This window comes from Saimiri boliviensis, chromosome 3 (genome assembly GCF_048565385.1).
Source record: "Saimiri boliviensis isolate mSaiBol1 chromosome 3, mSaiBol1.pri, whole genome shotgun sequence".
In the NCBI taxonomy this organism is placed as follows: Eukaryota; Metazoa; Chordata; class Mammalia; order Primates; family Cebidae; genus Saimiri; species Saimiri boliviensis.
In genome coordinates, this window is record NC_133451.1 from 146577922 (window position 1) to 146597620 (window position 19699).

General features: G+C 36.3%; 1 protein-coding gene across 6 annotated transcripts in view; it reads left to right on the top strand.

The window, feature by feature from the left end:
• INPP4B (inositol polyphosphate-4-phosphatase type II B) overlaps positions 1 to 19699 on the top strand; it is an 871737-nt gene that overhangs the window by 228181 nt on the left and 623857 nt on the right. The window contains exon 3 of one of the 6 annotated variants that reach the window (XM_074396869.1): positions 19340 to 19375. The exons of the other annotated variants lie outside the window; for them this stretch is intronic. The gene's annotated coding sequence lies outside the window, so the exon portion shown is untranslated. The remainder of the gene's footprint in view (positions 1 to 19339; positions 19376 to 19699) is intronic. 6 annotated transcript variants of the gene reach the window in all.

Genomic DNA, 19699 nt, shown 5'->3' on the forward strand with positions numbered 1-19699 from the left:
AAAGACTTAAAATACAGTAGTTTTTATAACACTGTATCCAGATTTCTAGTTGCCCTCAGTAGCAGTATTAGCAGCCTGTCATTAGCAGAAGTAGAAGTCTTAATAGAGTTTATTTAGTTTACCTGTTAAAAACCTGAACGCCACTTCACCTTCCAAAAGAACATAAAAATCATTAATATGTTTAGAATACAAAAATAGTTCCTGAATATTTAAATATTTAAAAAATAAAAGATAAACACAAAACACAAATGTACCGTTTTGGTTGTAACAGAAATCCAATTTTAATTAGCTTGGGTTTGAAAACATTCTCTTATTTAGCCATGTTCTTATAAAGAACTATAACAAGAATAACTAGATTAAAAGAGCCAAACACTGAGGAAGATATTTTCCTTGGTTTTCGTGCCTCTTCTGTTCTTTAGATGTTGAATTTACCCTACTTTGGATGAGCTTTTTCATCATGGTGGGAACATGACTGCTGATAGTGTCGGGCTTACATATTGCCGTCAGAAAGGGGAAAAGAAGCTCTTTTCCCCCACTTCTTTCTTTCTTTTATCAAAATCCAGTAAGAAGAATCCTAGGACATTTCTAGACGATGTTTGGCGTAGGCCCTATTCCTGTCTTTGGATCATTGCTGTACTCAGTTTCTGTAGCTTGTCCTAAATCCTACATCAATCCTTGGACACATCACTCTGGTCAGTTTCTCTAAAAGGGGCTATTCCGATTGGCCACAGCAGATGCTAGCCTTGGAATCAGGATTTGTATATGGGAGAAGAGACATCGAGATGATGGGCAGTTGGGCAGAGGACAAAAATTACCCTTATATTATGCTGCATCAAACCTTTCACACACAAGTTTCATCCTGCTTCCAACATCACATTTTACTATTGCCCCCTTACACCTTCATTCTTGTCACAGGGAGCTTCTCACTTTTCCCTCTAAGTGTGTCACGTTTTTTCATGACTCTATTAGTTTTCTTGACTAGAAATATGTTCTGTAATGCAACCTAGCATTGCCTAAATATTGTGAAGACCCAACTTGAAAAAACACCCCAGTGTGTTCTCTCTGTCCCCCCCCCCCACACACACACACTCACTCATGCATACACTCACACACTCTAGGGTTTCCTTCATCTCATCTAGAAGTAAACCATCTCTCCTTCCTAAATCAATATCTCTGTGTTTATCCTGTTGAAGCTAACATCATTCTTATCTATTTTCTTGTACCAAACTTTGATAAACTCCAATTTAGTTGCCATTTCTTATCTCATACATACTCTCTTATACTTTGCCACACCTAAAACAATCCATAATTTACTTATTTGTTGAATAAGTAGATGAAAACTGGTGTTTTCTAGGAATTCAATATTGATTGACTGCCAGTTACCTGGGAAGCAGTTTTAATATATGCCCCAGAATCTCCTCACTTTTCCAGACTGGGCACACTTTACCCATTAATTACCTTTGTTTACATCTTTGGTCCTGGAAGGGAACAGCATACTCTCATCTCTATAGTAGTATATTCTGTTTGTGGATTATAAATTGCAGGAAAGTAGGTTAAATTCTGCTTCCATAAAAAATGGGTGAGAATAGAGAAGAATAAAATGTGAGAGAGGTGGATTTTGTTTCTGATGGATATATTTTGACTGAACGGTACTGGATTCTTTGTTAGGAAAGAAATGTTTTGTGTTACCTCTTTGATACTTTGTCTGTGCTTCTCCCCAGCACGCCTTTCCTGTGATGCAGCCTGTGCACTTATTTGCGTTTATCACTTCTTTGGGCAGAACTCCTATGGAAGAATAAACCTGTCATAGAGAATGAATATATCTTCTCTGCAAAGAAACTAAGCATTAGGAATTCTGTAATATCGTGGGACCATATTTTGCAAATATCTGTGAAAAAGTATGAATCAAAGAAAAATATAAATAACCTATGCACTCATGGAATAATCGTGGCAGGAAAATGGTGCGGTAGCAACTGACAATCAAAGAACCGGTCTTAAGAGTCATACAGTTGCCTGAAGTGCGATGACATTGCATAGAGGTACCAAGACCGGAGAGTGTCACTTTAGGTAACTTTCTAGTGTCACAGTGAAGGGCTTTTGTAGTCGTAGGCTGTGTATCAAAAACTTCAGTGATAGAATATATAGCCTCTTGCAAAAGTCTCCCAAGCAGGATCCTTTAATCATACGTAGCTATTTGAGGCTTTCATTTGGCTGAGGAACACACTGAGGAAACATAGCTTTATGGGTGTTTTTGGATAGCGATACATACCAGAAAATGAAAGAATATAGCGTCAAACAATATTAGTTTATTTGAAGAAATTTAAGCAAGTATTAAGAACAATTAATTTATTCTGCCATTTTGGAGGAACTAGTTAGGATTTCTCAAGTAGAAAAAGACAGTAAATATGTTAGTTTCTTTTTTTTTTTTATTGTGTAGCAAATTCTTACAAAGTCAGTAGCTTAAAACAATATCTACACATCTGTTCATGGTTCTACAGGTCAGAAGTCTGGACATGGTGTAACTGGGCTCATTGCTCATGATAGCACAAATCACACACTAAAATCAGGTGTGAGTGGAGTTTAATTCCTGCATTGAACTTAAAGCGCCTTTCCAAGTTCACATGGTTGTTGGCAGAAACCAGTTACTTATGGTTGTAGAATGAGACCCCTGCTTTCTTGCCGGCTGCTGGCTAGGAGTTGATCTTACCTTCTTGTGGCTGCTCTCACATCCTTGCCTCGTTGCTCCTTTCATCTTCAAAGCCAACATTGAAAAATCTGTTATGTCAAATCTGACTTTAAGAAGAGCCCTGTCCCTTTTAAGGGTTTACCTGATGATGTCAGGCCTACCCAGGTAATTTTCTTTTGAATAAAGTCAACTGATTATTAACCTATTAGTGGAGATGATAGTCCATCATATTCACAGTTTTGCTCACATTCAAAAGGAGTGAATTATACAGGCATGCATAACCAAGGATGGGAATGCTGGGACTGTCTTAGAATGTAGCCATCACCATGGATCTCTGTTTTAGGAAAGTGACTCTGGCAAAATATGAAGGGCAGATGAGAGAGGTGTGAAGGTATTGCCAAAAGGTGTTAACTTGTGTGTCAAAACCAATTATGTGGTGGGGACTTTCTGGAGCATGGTGGTAAGGGTTCACCAAGCCAGGAAGATTCCTGTAATTGGCCAAGAAGGCGGGAGTGACAGCAAATACACTATGTATTCACCACCCTTTTAGGGATATTCCAGCACTCCTAGAAATGGGCAACCTCAGACTGAATTGAGGCAAGTACAGTATGACAATAGGAGTGGAAGATATGCAGAAGATATACAGACTCTGTGTATATCTGAGACTGTGGCCGATAAGCCTCAGTTAAGAAAATCATGGAGAAGTAAAAGTGATTTGACTCTGGAGTTTCCATTTTCAAGTGGTTTCCACAGGTCACCTAAGACAGTGAGAAGTATAGGAAAATCTGGTATATGAGGATATTTAAGAGGCTATAGAGGAGAGTCAAGGGTCAAAATATCAAAATATTTCTTTTGGCAGAAATTTATTCCCATGGGCTTACCACAGAACCTTTTAAATTGATTGAGGTGAAGGTTGCATAATGCTATGAATATAATTTTGTGTGCCTTAAATGGGTGAATCACATCTCAATAACACCATTCCAAAAAATTTCTGTGGTACAGCACTCAAAATGTGTTTGACAGTAGAAAATTATTTTAATAATAACAAAATAAGGGTCCAAGATGTACTTGAGGTCTTTTTTTTTTTTTTTTTTTTTTTTTTGAGACGGAGTTTCACACTGTTGCCCAGGCTGGTTCAATGGTGCAATCTCGGCTCACTGCAGCCTCTGCCTCCCGGATTCAAGCGATTCTCCTGCCTCAGCCCCTGGAGAAGCTGGGATTACAGGTGCCCACCACCACACATGGCTAATTTTTTATATTTTTAGTAGAGATAGGGTTTCACTATTTTGGCTAGGCTGGTCTGTAGCTGAGGTTTTATGGTACCCTCTATTTTCTACAGAGACCGTAATTGGTTGTTCCAGTCAACAAAGTTCCTTCTCTTGGTTCATCATTGATCCTCATTAACTGTCTTTGAGGTTTCTCTTGCTCTTCTTGTCTGTCATCTTCTTTTGGTTCAAATGATTTCCCACATGATTTTTTTTCTCCTTCCCAACTCGGTCAGTCTCACTGTCTCTTCTTGCATTAAGGCTATCTATTTACCAGGACTGAAGTGCAAAAGTTTTATTCATTCATCATTGTATGGCCCATCTGTTTTAGATACCCAATTGCCTATTGCTTTGAACACTGCAAACAAGTATGACATCACATTGAGGTGTTGGGAGCAGCTGACTATCTTGGTTCAGAGCTCTGGAGAAAGGTTAAGGGCTGGAGATTTTTCTTTTTAAATGGATGCTTTTACTATTGATTCGCATCACCATTATAAAGAAATCTCTAACTTCATCACAGGAAAAATGTAATGAAAAGTATCAGTGTTAGCAAAATGGTTTTATTTACATCACTAATGTTTGTACCTCTGGCCCACATTGAGCTTCTTGATGAGATTAATTTGCCATAAAAAATACAAAGCTGCAGTTACAGCAGCAACTATTAATTGAGCATCTATTCTGTGCCAGGTCATTTATACATGAAGAAATAATGATGAAGTTGTTTAAACACATGAACTTTAGAACAAGAATGTTTGGGTCCAGTTCTCAATTTTCAATTTACTTACTATATGACCTTCATTAAGTTACTTAATCTTCTTAGTTTTTCTACCTATAAAAATAGGCCATTAACAACATTTGCCTCTAGATTTTTTCTTCAGACAAGTAAGTTACACTACTTAAAGCATTAAGAATAATCATGTGCCACATGGCAAACACTAAATGTTAAATATTATTGTTTATATACATAATTATATTTTATTATTACATAATATTTTTATACAATTATAAGATAAATGTGATATTTTGTTATATGTGTAGAATATATAATTACATCATGTTTAATCCATGGTTTTACTCAGCAGGGTAGCCAGGATTTTCTTACTTTGTGAGAAAACTGAGTTTCAGAGATGTTAAAAAATAACAGCTTGTCAAATATCTCAGAGTGAGAAGAGAGTGAAGTTTCAATTTAAGTTCCATTGAGTAACTCTGGCAATCATGTTCCTTCCATTCTGCCATGATCTGAATTTATCTCTTATGTTAGTATTAAATACAGATGATCGACATCTAAAAATAGTTCTTTCCCTCCTGAATCTGGGCTAGATATAATTGAGACCCATCTAAAGCAGTTTCAAGTGCACAGGGACTGTCTAAATGGTGGGTGGTTGTAATCATCATCTATTTTACCATCAGCTATTTAGGACTGGCCTAAATGGATATAATTTTCTAAATCTCTTAGTAGGTCTGTATCACTAACCTTTCTAGGGCTAAGTTTCTTAGAAATAGTATTCTATTTTTTGGCAGATTTGGTCAATAATAAGAAGAAGCATTTACACTCTATTCTTATTTCTTTATGTTTATATTTGGTGGTAGAAAAATTGCATGATGAAGTAGTAGACCACTCCATAATCAGAATCAGTGAAAAATAGACAAAGGGGCTAAAATGTCCTGCATTTTATTCTTGCTTTCCTATTGGAAATAACTAAAACATTATAGTATGAACATTCAGATACACTAGATAAAAAAATAGCTCCTTCAATGGCAGCAAAGTTTTTTTTGATGTTTTAATTTCCTTTTTTTAAATTTATAGTTCTGTGAATGTTAACACATGTACAGACTTGTATAACCACCAACACAATCAGAATACAGTGCAATTTCATCATCTAAAAAGCTCCCCAAATGGTTATTTTTAAGTGAGTCTTTGAAAAAAATAAAATGGTTAAAGTCAGAAATACAAGGAATCATCTGAAAATAATGAAAAACTTAAAAACTTGAACAAAATCTGAAAACTTGAGTTCTTTTTTTGACTCTGCTGCTAATTAGCTGTAAAATTCTATGGATATTCTTAACTTTTTAAAAAAATTTATACCTTTTTTTAAACTTTTGTTTCAGTTTCATGCATATATGTGCAGGTTGATTCTGTAGATACATTGAATGTCATGTGGGTTTGTTATTTGTTTCGTCACCCAGGAAATAAGAAAAGTACCTGATAGGTAGTTTTTCAGTCCTCACTCACCCTCCATCCTCAAGTAGGCCCCAGTGTCTATTTTTTTCTTCTTGGTATGCATGTGTACTCAACGTATAGCTCCCATATATAAGTGAGAACATGCGGTTTTTGGCTTTCTGTTCCTGAGTTAATTCCCTTAGGATAATGGCTTCCTGCTCCATCTAACTTGCTGCAAAGGACATGATCTCACTCTTTTTTTACAGCTGTATAGTATTCCATGGTGTATATGTATGACATTTTGTTTATCCAGGCCACAGTTGGTGAGCATTTAGGTTGATTCCATGTCTTTGCTCTTGTGAAGAGTGTGACAATAACATATATATGCATGGGTTTTTATGATAGAAGTACTTACATTCTTTTAGGTATAGACCCATTAATGGGATTGCTGGGCTGAATGGTAGTTCTGTTTTAATTTCTTTGGGAAATCTCCAAAATATTTTCCACAGTGGCTGACCTAATTTACATCCCCACGGGCAGTGTATAAGTGGTATCTTTTCTCCGCAGCCTTGCTGGCATCTGTCATTTTTTGACTTTGTAAAACCCCAGTTTCTTCATCTTTAAAAAAGGAGGTTAGGTTAGATTAGTCCTACTACTCTTAGTTGGTTTTAAATTTTAGGACCATGATTCTGTGTTAAGTCATGTGAGCTCAAACATTTCAGAAAGTAACTTTAGTTGCAAACTAAGTATCTCTCTTCCTTTCTTTTCTTGTCATCCACTACTGAGATGTAGCCTCTAATCTTATATTCATTTCTCTCTTTTTGGTATTACTGTGGTAATAACACTTAACATGGGATCTACCCTCTTAACGCATTTCTAAGTGGACAACACAGTATTAACTGTGGCACAGTATTAACATTGTGCCACAGTAGGCACAATGTTGTATAGAAGATCTCTAGAACTTAATAATCTTGCGTAATTGAAACATTATACCCATTGGATAGCAATTCCCTATTTCCCTTTCCCTCTTATCCCCTGGCACATTCTACCCTCTACCTGTGTGTGTTTAACTTTTTTATATAACTCCTTTAAGTAATATTATCCAGTATTTTTTCTTCTGTGACAGGCTTGTTTGACTTAGCATAATGTCTTCAAGGTTTATCCATGTTGTTTCCTGCAGTAGGATTACCATTTTTTAAAAGGCTGAATCATATTCCTTTGTATGTATGCCATATTTTCTTTGTCCCTTCATCTGTCAATGGACATGTAGGTTGTTTCTACCTCTTAGCTATTGTGAATAATGCTCAGTGAACATGGGAATGAAACTAACTTTTTGAAATCCTGATTTCAATTCCTTTGGATAAATATCCAGAATCAGGATTAATGGATTATGTAGTGTGTGTGTGTGTGTGTGTGTGTGTGTGTGTGTGTATGTGTATATATATATATATATATATATATATATATATATATTAAGAAATTCCATACTGTTTTCTACAGCAGCTGTACCATTTTACATTCTCAGGATAGCACAAATAACCAGTTTCTTCACATCCATACAGATACTTCTTATATATATATATATTTTTTTTTTATAAAAACCATCTTAGCAGGTGTAAGGGGATTTCTCATTATGGTATTGATTTGCGCTTCCCTGGTAATGAATGATGTTGGGCATTATTTCAAATATCTGTTGGCCTTTTGTATGTAGTCTTTGGAGAAATGTACATTCACGTTCTTTGCCTATTTTTATTTGGCTGTTTGTGTTTTTTGTGTATTTATTTGTTTTTGCCATTGAGTTGAAGGATCTGTTTTGGATAGTAATAGTTTATTAGATATATTATTTGCAATTTTTTTCTCCATTCCACAGATTGTCTTTTCATTTTGTTGATTGTTTACTCTGCAGAAGCTTTTCAATTTGATATAGTCCCATTTGCTTAGTTTTGCATTCATTGCCTGTGCTTTGGTGTCATATGAAAAATATTATTGTTAAGGCCAATGTCATGAAGATTTTGAAGATTTTTCTCTATTTTTTTTTCCGTGAGTATTACATAGTTTAGGCCAGGCATCCCCAAACTTTTTACACAGGGGCCAGTTCACTGTCGCTCAGACCTTTGGAGGGCTGCCACATACTGTGCTCCTCTCACTGACCACCAATGAAAGAGGTGCCCCTTCCTAAAGTGCGGCGGGTGGGGGGCTGGATAAATGGCCTCAGGGGGCCGCATGCGGCCCGCGGACCATAGTTTGGGGATGCCTGTTTTAGGCTTATTATTTAAGTCTTTAATCCATTTTGAGATTTTTTTTGTGTGTGTATGGTGTAAGAAAAGGGTCCATTTTATTTTTTGCATGTGGATATCTAGTTTTCCCAAGAACATTTGTTGAAGAGACAGTTGGCCTTCTCTTTGACATACCCTTGACACCTTTCTCAGAGATGAGTTGACCATATATGTGTGGGCTTATTTCAGGAGTTCTCCATTCTGTTCCATTGGTCCATAATGTCTTATATTATGCCAGTACCATACTGTTTCAATTACAGTAGCTTTGTATTATATGTTGAAATCAGGAAGTGTGATTTCTCCAGCTCTGTCGTGTTTAAGATTGTTTTGTCTGTTAAAGGTCTTTTGTGATTCCATATAAGTTTTAGAATTTTTTTTTTTCTATTTCAGTCGAAAATACCATTGGCATTGAATCTATAAATCACTTTGAGTAGTATAGACATTTTGACAATATTAAGTCTTCCAAATTAAATTTCTTAATGTTCCCCATTGGATATATTACTATAGCACACAAAGTATATAAAATCTAATTTTCTTTAATTCCTTTTAAAAAGAATAATTTGAATTACCATTCCATCACTGTAATGACATTTTACCATAATCCTTCTTAAGCATAATATTTTGATTGATAAATTGTAATAATCTGGACTAGCCCATTTCAACAAAAGGAGATAAAACCTGAAGAGTGACAAGTGACATGAGAACCTCCCACTTTTATGCTGTTATCTTTATTGCATTACCTGGAAATTATGTTAATTCAATCCAACTTGTCAAGGCAAGGTGAGAGATGCTTAGTGCATCCTCCAAACAGGGTTTTCTATAGGATTTATATTGTGGCTATTTTTTAACAGATGATTTGGTCAGGGATATTCTCCCTTTTCATCTGAGCTGTTTTCTCTGAACTCTAGGAGTCACATGCTTGGGAAGTAGACAGACAGTGCCTGGGATAGTGCCAGCTCCTTGTTTATTGCTCACTGGCTAACCTTTATGAAATTAATGACAGAGCCTCCTCTCTTTATGTTTCTCAAACTCATGTCCCTGAGAGCTGTTTATCATCCACTCTGGGTGTGAAGATTGTGCTAGACTGTGTGTCTCCAGTTGTGAGCCTTTGCCTCTGATGCTGAGCTGGTCTTGGTGAAGGGAGGGGAGGTTATACTCTGAGCAGCAAGCAGTGATTGCTGCCCTTTAGCATTTTCCCTCCAGCTGTCATCCCTGTGACCCGAGGGCAGGTGGGTGCAGATCAGATATGCATATGTGTGAGTTGGAGTGAATGTTTATCAGCTATGTTCATCTTTCCACAGCCAGGAAATGGATAAGATCTGCCTTTTTTGTGTCAATTTGTCAATAGAAACAGTGTGACTCCAGGCAGGGAGTAATCTGTCAAGCTAGAAACTCCTGATATTCCAGGAAAGCCACTGAATAGAATGAATGAGAATGGGTTAGAAGTGTGAGGGTGCTCAGTTTTTGTATACTTGAGCAAATTGAGGACTTACTTTTAAAATTTTTGTTTTATGTTTCTAGATCTTAGGGATAAAAGCATAGTTTTCTTACGTGGATATATTGTGTAGCTGTGAAGTTGGGCCTTTTATTGTGCCTATCACCCAAATACTGTACAATGTACCCAATAGGTAGTATTTAATTCCTCATACTCTTCCTACCCTCTCCACCTTTGGAGTTTATAGTGTCTATTATTCCACTCTGGATGCCCACATATATCTGCTGTTTAGCCCCCACTTACAAGGAAGAACATGTGGTTTTTTGCTTTCTGTTTCTGAGTCATTTCACTGAGGGTAATGGCTCCCAGTTTTATCCATGTTGCTGCAAAAGACAAGATTGCATTTCTTTTTATGGCTGAGTGGTATTCCACGATATATATAACACATTTTAAGTTCATTCCTCCATCAATGGACACTTAGGTTGATTCCATGAATACTGCTGTGCATGAAAAGATGCCCAACATCTTTGGCCTTCAAGGAAGTATAAATGAAAACTAAAATAAGACAAAAATGTATGCTCACCAGAATGACTAAAATTTAAAAAAAACCTTTGCAGTACAGAAACTAATTCTTCAAAATATGGCTCTTTAACATGCTAAGCACATTAAAAATAGAAAGGTCTCAGAAGTAAGCCTCAGAACCACTGGCTCTCTCAGACCTTCTCTTGCCTCCCTGTCTCTCTGATCCTCTTTCCAGGAGCACTGGGACATACTCTCTCTGAAATTTCTTTATCTAAGAAAGCTTATTTCCAAAAGAAATGTGTTATATATTAAGACGACTCCCTCTCTAGGAATCTCATCAAAAAACTAGGAAAGATCAACCACCAGGGAAGAGAAGCAGCTGGGAGTCATCACCACACTGAGATAGGCATTTCATTCATTCTGAGGGCAGCACCAAGAGATTTCCTTGGATGGGGGTGGGGGCTTTAATCTGTATAAAAATGCCAATCTTTGTTCTTACATAGTTCTGCGCCCTTCCCCTTGTCCACCTAGCTTCCAAATAGAATGATTTATAAAATAATATCTGCCACCTGAGTCCATACATCTCTCCCATATAAAGAGATTATTTAAGCCTCAAACATATGGACTCTCTTTAAGTCTCATATTTTGTATATGGCTTCTGTGTTTAGGCACATTATGCATTTGGATGCCTTTTTTCTTCCATTAATCTGCCTTTTGTCAGTTTATTTTCAGTGAACCTTCAGTGGGCAGAGAGAAAGCATTCTCTCAACTCCTACTAAAAAGTGAAACTATCAAGTCGTAAACTAAAAATAAAATCTCAAGCCCCCTACTGACTGAAGAGACACACTCTTGGCCAAGGAGACCTCAGAAAAACCTTAAAAACGGAATTCCCAGCCGTGATGGGAAGGGAGGTCAGACACAACTTGTTATACTTTCTCCCTTTTGGATTTTAGGCACAACTGACTAGCGTTAATAAAATTAATAAAAATAGAGATCAGCTGGGTATGGTTTCTCACTCCTGTAATCCCAGCACTTTGGGAGGCCAAGGTGGGCTGATCAGGAGGTCAAGACATCAAGATCATCCTGGCCAACATGGTGAAACCCCCATCTCTACTAAAAATACAAAAATTTGCTGGGCATGGTAGTGCACACCTGTAGTCCTAGCAACTTGGGAGGCTGAGGCAGGAGAATCACTCAAACCCCGGAGGTGGAGATTGCAATGAGCCAAGATCACAACACTGAACTAAAGGCTGGTGACAGAGCAAGACTCCCTCTCAGAAAAAGAAAAAAAAAAAAAAAAAAAAGAAAGAGAGATCATGAGACTAACTAGATGGATTTTTTTGTGACAGTAAGATACCAAATCATAAATAAGACATAAGGCCATGCCAGACAAGGGTTAACTCACACACCCCTACGGGTCGCTCTGACCCAGTTTATTGGTTAACAGACTTCCTTATCTTAATTTAAAACATTCCTTTCTACTGACTCCAAATTCTTAGACAATGCTTTACTCTCTTAACCAGTTGCAAATTAAAGAGTCTTTTAATCCACCTATTCCTGAAGACCTTTACTTGAAGATAGCCACCTTTTTGGGCCAAACCAACATATACTTTCCATGTATTGATTTATGATTTTGCCTGTAACTCCTCCCTTTTTAAAATGTATAAAACCAAACTGCAATCTAACTTCTGCAGATGCACTTCTCAGGATCTCTTCAGACTGTGTTCCTTGGTACATAGTCACATGTACATGCTGACTCAGAACTGACCTTTTTAAAGTAAAAATTAATAAAAAATTAATAGTGCTATAATAAACATATTAGTGCAGGTTTCTTTTTGGTATAATGATTTCTTTTCCTTTGGGTGAATACTCAGTAGCAGGATTTCTAAGTCAAAGGGTAGTTCTAGTTTCAGTTCTTCAGAAGTCTCCATACTGTCTTCCATAGAGATTGTACTAATAGATTTCGACCAATGGTATATAAGAATTCTTTTTATCAGCATATTCACCAGCATCTGTTGTTTTTTGATTTTTTAATAATAGTCATTCTGACTAGGGTAAAAGGGTATCTCACTCTTAAGATTAGTCACATAGAGCATTTTTTCCGAAATGTTGTAGGTCACTTGTATGTTTTCCTTTGAAAAAATATCTGTTCATGTCCTTTGTCTACTTTTTAATGGGGTTGTTTCTTTCTTGTTGAGCTGTTTAAGCTCTTTGGTTCTGGATATTAGCCCTCTGTCAGACACAGTGTCTTCAAATATTTTTTGCTAATCTTGGGGATTGCCTGTTTACTCTGTTGATTGCTTCATTGTGCAGAAGCTATTTAGTTTAGTTAAGTCCTATTTGTGTATTTTTTTGTTGTCGTTGCATTTCCTTTTGAGGACTTAGTCATGAATTCTTTGTCTAGGCCAATGTCCAGAGGAGTTTTTCCTAGGTTTTCTTCCAGGAGTTTTGTAGTTTCAAGTCTTATATTTAGGTCTTTAATCCATCTTGAGTTAATTTTTGTATATGGTGAGAGATAGGGATCAACTTTCATTCTTCTGCATATGGTTATCAAATTTTCCCAGCATCATTTATTGAATAGGGCATTCTTTCCCTAGAGTATACTTTTGACAATTTGCTTGTAGATATGTAGCTTTATTTTGGGTTCTTCTTTTTTTTTAGACAGAGTCTTGTTCTTGTTGCCCAGGCTGGAGTGCAATGGCTCAATCTCGGCTCACTGCAACCTCCACCTCCTGGGTTCAAGCAATTCTCCTGCCTCAGCCTCCCAAGTGGCTGGGATTACAGGCATGTGCCACCACACTCGGCCAATATTTTTTGTATTTTTTTTGTAGAGACGGGGTTCCTCCATGTTGGTCAGGTTGGTCTTGAACTCTCGACCTCAGCCTACCTCGGCCTCCCAAAATGCTGGGATTATGGGTGTGAGCCCCTGTGCCCAGCCCTGTGTGTCTATTTTTATGCTACCACTATACTGTTTCCATTACTATAGAGGACTTATTTTGATACCTATTTGCTACCTCTTACTATAACCATTACCACTGAGTTTAAGTATAAGTTTGTATTAACTAAGAATCTTCCTCTAACATGGTGGGATGCAGTGGAAGTCTGGCTCTTAATACAACAAACCCTTTATATTGTGAATTTGGTCTTGGAGGACTCAACCATTTGCAAATAACCTTAAAAATCATGACATCTGATATTTTTATAATTTAATCAAGGTTTGTGAGTAATATGAACCATGAGATTGATGTGTGTGACTATGTTATTAAATGACAAGTGAATCTAGCCAAGCACCCAGCATCTAAATATTAATGGTTTTTTACATCCATTTGTTATTGTATAGCTTTTTTGTTAAATGATTTAAACATTCTCTTTGTAATGTGATGGAAGAGAGAACATGAGACTATGAACATAAATTATGTCTATGAAAAGTCAGGGTCTTTACAAAGATATATGTGTTGTGAATTTCAGATTTCCCAAGGATCTGTAGCCATAGTTCCCCAAAATATTGAGAGTCACAGTATAATCGTTGTGTGTATGTTCGTAACTCAGGAAATGCTATTGATTTCCAGATATAGATGACTTTGACAGGAGCATGTAACAGTCTTTTAGTTTTGTAATCTCCAAACTATTTTATTACATATCCTTGGAAAATAAAGGACATGTATTTGTTATCTTCCTATTAATATATACCTTATAAAATACACTGCTCATATGTCTATATGTATCAGTTTCATTTACGTTCAGCTGCATATGACAGAAACAGTATTGAAAACATATAGCAATATCTTAAACTAGATGGAATTTTATCTCTTTTCCGTATGAAATCTGTAGGTTGACAGTCAAGGACTGTTGGGTAGGTCTCTGATCATCAGGGAGAAAAGCTCTCTTTTTTTTTTGAATGTCTCTTCTCAACATGGATCTGCTCCCTCATAGTACAAAGTAGCGCCTGGATCTCTAGCCATTACATTCACATTCTAATTAGTAGGGAGAAAGAAAGGAGAAAAAGGCCATGCTTCCTTTTGAGCAAGTTTTCTAGATGTCACTTACATTATTTCTGATTGCATATAGGGGCCAAAACTCAGCTAGAAATAAGACCAGGAAATATTAACTTTCATTCTAAGTGACAACATATTGAGCTAACAGTCAGGGTTCTATTACTAAATGAGAAGGATAGTGCTATAGACTGAATGTTTCTTTTCCAACAATTTCGTAGGCTGTTAAATCCTAACACTTATGGTGATAGTATTTGAACATGGTACTTTTGGGAGATGATTAGGTCATAAGGGTGGAGCCTTCACAAATGAGGTTAGTGCCCTCATAAAAGAGGCCTCAGGAAGTTTCCTTTCCTTTCTTCCATGTGAGATTATATTGGTCACTGCAAAAATAATTGCAGTTTTGCCATTACTTTTAAAAATGTCAAAAACTAGAATTTTTTTGCACCAACCTAGTTGCGAGATTTCTGTAAACCAGGAGTTGGGCCTTTACCAAACACCAAATCTGTTGATACCTTGACCTTGGACTTCTTGGCCTTCAGAACCGTGAGAAATACATTTCTGTTGTTTTTAAGCTACTCAATCTATGGCATTTTTGTTGGAACAGCCCAGAAGGACCAAGACAGAAAGAACAGATATTGTAGTGGGCAAATAGCAGTCTCTACATACTATATGTTGAATAGTTGTGAGGTCTAATTTCTTTCCTAGTTATTCTATAAAAACTAAATATACTAGGAATACAACTAACAAGGAACGTAAAGGACCTCTTTAAGGAGAACTACAAGCCCCCTACTCAAGAGTCTTAATATTTTATTTCTGCATACAAATGAATCATCTCATCTACCAAAGTGTGGATCATTCACTTCAGAGGCAGAAGTGGCAGGGAGAATAAGCTAGCTTTGTCAACTCTTAGGCTATTCCAAGAGAGCTGCAACCAACAGACACTATTCTCCTCCCACCATTCCTACTCCTGAAGGTGGTTAGTTGGGCAGAAGAGTGCTGATCACCATACCTGTGTATGCAAACTGGGTATGCAAACCTTTTGAGGTAAAAAGAAATAATGCATGTGAAACTGTATATGCTATACAGTGAGCTACAGTAACCTGTCCTTAAAGATGGAACTTCCAGAAGGAAAATTAAGAAATTAAGTGTTTGAAAAACCGTTTTATTCACACAAATAATTTTTTTTAAGAAATGAAGAAATAAAAGATATATATATATATATATATATATATATATATATATATATATATATATTTTAAATCTGGCTAGGTCAGATAAAAATGTCTAATTTATACTTATAACTATGTTATATACTTACCATTACTCGCTTTTTCTTGTAGCTAACAAAACAAAAACAAATCTGAAATTTTATAGATACTTCTAAATACCAGCATATATTCTGGTATGGCTTGGGTCTGTGTCCTTGTCCAAATCTCATGTTGAATTGTAACCCACAATGTTGGAAGTGGAACCTGGTGGGAGGTGACTGGATTATAGGGGTGGATTTCTCATGAATGCTTTAGCACCATCCCTTTGGTGCTGTTCTCCTGACAGTGAGTGATTTCTTGCATGATTTGGTTGTTTAAAGGTGTGTAGTACCTCTCCTCTCTCTCTTTTGCTCCTGCCATGTAAGATGTGCCTTTTCTGTTTCCCCTTTGCTTTCTGCCATTGTTGAAAGTTTTCTGAGGCTTCCCTGGAAGCCAGGTGGATGCCAATATCATGCTTTCTCTATATCCTGCAGAACTGTGAGTACTAAACCTCTTTTCTTTATAAATTACTTAGTCTTGGGCATGTCTTTGTAGCAGTGCAAGAATGCACTAATACATACTCTGTGGTGGTCCAAGAAAACTTATGAACTAAGGTTTCAGCATCAAAATTCTAGTAGATTTAAAAATTGGTGATCCTGAATCTCATTTTTTTAAAATTATGCTTCCATTGGCATGCAACTTTTTAGTTTGTAATGTGTTCAAATATCTGTATATCTAAATCAATATATATGGGGGTGTGGTTGTGTATGTACACATACATATATATATTTCTCAGTTAATTTTCAAAAATATTCTCAGGATAATAATAAGTTTAAGACCAATATAAAATCAAATAATTGCAAAGTTAGTGATCATATGTCCTAAACTTTTGAGGTCCATAAAAATAATGCAGTTATTCTAATACCACACAACTAATGAGTATAACTATAAACATAGGTATAGGGAAGGAATACTCTAAGTTTTTTAAATTTACAAATATGAAAAGCATATACTGTTAAATGTCATTTTATCCTGATCTTTTGAAATTTATTAAATATACGATCGTAACAGCATTGATTATATTAAAATTATACCACCCAATGCAGTAGTCACTACCCTCAGATGGCTATTTGAACTTAAATTAATGTAGTCTTTTCTCACATTGCTAATAAAGACAAACCCAACACTGGGTAATTTATAAAGGAAAGAGGCTTAATGAATTCACAGTTCCACATAGATGGGAGGCCTCACAATCATGGTAGAAGGCAAAGGAGAAACAATGGCACACCTTACATGGTGGCAGGCAAGAGAGTTTATGTAGAACTCCCACTTATAAAACCATCAGATCCGTGAGACTTATGTACTACCAAGAGAACAGTATGGAGGAAACTGCCCCCATGATTCAGTTATCTCCACCTGGCTCCACCCTTGACAAATGGGGACTGTTGCAATTCAAGGTGAGATTTGGGTGGGGACACAGCCAAACCGTATCAATTAACTAACATAAAACAATCTATATCCTCAGTCCCATTAGCTGCATTTCAAGTGCTCAGTAGCCAGATATGAGTAGTGACTACCATATCCACCAGTGCAAATTATACATTTCCATCATCTAGAAAGTACCATGTTGGAAGGCTGTTCTATTCACTACTTCTTAGGAAATTATAATTACATCCTTGTTTCAGCTGGTGCATGGGAGTGTTATGAACAGTGAGCAAGCAAACTAGCAGTATCAAAAGGGCTGAGAAAACAGTTGACACTTCAAGAAACAGTTTTCCTATTCAAGAGAAAATTAGTATGTGTGAAATTAGAATAATAAGTGCAACTAAGCAGATAAATGGTTTTTAGGAAGTCAGCATCATGGATATTTATAGATGGTATCTTAGATAAGCTTTTTTGGAGAAACATTTTGAGTCATAATTTTTATCATTGATAAAGCCTTTTGGAGACAATATTAGAAATATTCATTTCAGGGACCTATCAGCAAAGTTTTAAAGACTACAATTTAATATGATAGCCAAAAATGTGAGGCTAAACCTGATATCTTTTGAGAAAAAGGGAAAGAGAAGTACCCCAAAGAAACAGGAGAGAAAACTGTTTTTTTTTCTTTCTTTCTTTCTTTTAGGATAAAAATACACATTTACTTATGTGCACGGAATCACATACTTAAAACCTTCATTCTTTTTGAGCTGAAACATTCAAATTCATTTTTATGACTAATACATGGCAATATTGTGCGTTGAGCCAGACCTGGCTGATGAATTAAATGAGTCTCTCAGCAATTACTAGGCAACCTCAGCATGCTCTGATCGTTTCACACTCAGCCTTTTGGTCTTTACGTTAATTATAATAAATATAAATAAGTGTTTATGTTTAAATATAAATAAATATTTATATTTCATAATATTTTCCATTACTGGAAAATTATTTGGAGCTGTAAGCAGGGAATCTAACTGAAGAGGCAAACCTCAGAAAAACAAAAAAAGTACAAAATTATTAGGAAAGATGAATACAAAGAAAGGAAATCTCATTATAGAGTAAGAAGAAAAAGGCACTTCATGTAGCGAGACTGAACTTCCTTTGAAGCATAAATAAGAGTTCGAGAGGGGAAAAAGGAAGGGAGGTTCCTCTGATTCAGGGATGAGCAGTCCTGATGTTTCAAATGTACACATAATATGACAAGAGTGGAGGTTGGAGAACAGACCCAGAGGAAGCATGATGGGAACCAAAAGTGAGTTTGAAGTTAGTATAGCAGCATTGGCTAGAGAGGTGAGATACAGCAAAGACAGAGAGGATCTTGAAAGCAGCAGTTATTGGCTGTGCATGCAGTTATCAAAGGCAGCCTCTGTTGAGACTTTGGAGAGGGGCAAGACAAAGCTGGTCTTTCAAGATGATAAATCCTGGAGGATGTTGTACAGCGTAGGTCAAGGGAGAGTGAAGACCAGAGGGTACTTCTGTAACCTAGGAAGTCCACAAATATTTAATGAGAACCTACTGTCTTTCAAGTATTGTTCTAGGCATTCTAGGCATGGGCAATACAGTAGAGAATATGCCAGAGACTGATTTCAAGTGCCATGGGTGAAAGATTATATGGTATTAAGAAAAAAAGAACATAGTTAGAAGGTATAGAAAACTCATAAATCCTGCATATTCTGGAATGTTGGCATCAAGAAAAGATACTTTTTAGGCCATAACATTATCATGTTTGTTTTTAATCCATTTTTTTTCCAATTCACTATAATGCCAAAGCCATCCTATTATCATGAAGGTGAGAGAGGAATTGTCTTTATTATCGATTTTTATCTTATGCAAAAGGGTCAATAAAGGAAAGAATTCCTGGTAATTCTGCCAGAAAACTCCAACAGGAAACCTCTGCCTTCGTTTTGGAGAAATTATTAACTAATGGGCAGCTGCAGTGGTTACTGCAGTTTATAATTAGAATACAACAGGCCCTTGATTTCATAAAAAAAAAAAAAAAAAAAAAAAAAAAAAAGCTTTTTTGATGCTTGTGCTCTGAAAATAGAGCAGTACATATGTCAGGTAATGGAAAATGTTTGGGGTAGCAGTGTGTCAGGGAAGCATACAACAAGGTTTGATGCAGATGGGAAGATTTCATGGTGTCTTTGCCCACAGAGGAAGCTACTGCCATTCCCTCTATAGAACAGGAATATAACCATTCATGTCGAGAAACTGATTTATCGAGGAATTGAGGGCAATAGTGAAAAGGTCTTTTTTTTCTCTATCACCACCAGGCTTTATGACTTCAACTCTCTTGATCCTGGAAGCTAGTAAGTGTTCTTCTATTTTTTAAAAAAGTATATTGTCTGTATGCATTTGTGTATCTTCTCTATAAACAAGGCTGTTTATAAACAAGGCTAATGTGAATGAAAAATGAAATTGAAAGTACTGTACATCTGTACACAGAGCATTAATTTATTAATTTTAAACTTGTTTTATACATAGATGTCTGGAAAAAATAGTTTTATATTTTTTGATCGACAGACCAGAATCCAAATCCAATATATATTCTCTAGAGACCAAGAGGTTTGGATGCAGACTAATAATGTTAGTGTCAAGCTTTATGTCAACCAAGACCGGAGCATTTAAGAATC